Here is a 459-nt window from a genome sequence, read left to right on the forward strand (position 1 = left end):
CGAAAATCGGTATGCTTCGTTCCAGTTACGTATTGCTACAGGACCTGACAAGACAAGACAGGACCTGACAAGATAGGGCAGGACTTGACAAGCTAGGGCAGGGACCTGACAAGCCAGACAGGACCTGACAAGACAGGACAGGACGGCAAGCCAGGGCAGGACCTGACAAGACAGGACAGGACCTGACAAGACAGGGGCAGGAACTGACAGGGCAGGAACTGACAAGACAGGGGCAAGGACCTGACAAGAGGGGCAGGACCTGACAAGACAAGACAGGACCTGACAAGACAGGGCAGGACCTGACAAGACGGCCAGGACAGGACCTGACAAGACAGGGCTGACAAGAGGACCTGACAAGACAGGACCTGACAAGACAAGACAGGACCTGACAAGACAGGACCTGACAAGACAGGACTTGACAAGCTAGGGCAGGACCTGAAGAAGGGCAGGGCAGGACTT

The sequence above is a fragment of the Oncorhynchus nerka genome, linkage group LG10, assembly GCF_034236695.1.
Source record: "Oncorhynchus nerka isolate Pitt River linkage group LG10, Oner_Uvic_2.0, whole genome shotgun sequence".
In the NCBI taxonomy this organism is placed as follows: domain Eukaryota; kingdom Metazoa; phylum Chordata; class Actinopteri; order Salmoniformes; family Salmonidae; genus Oncorhynchus; species Oncorhynchus nerka.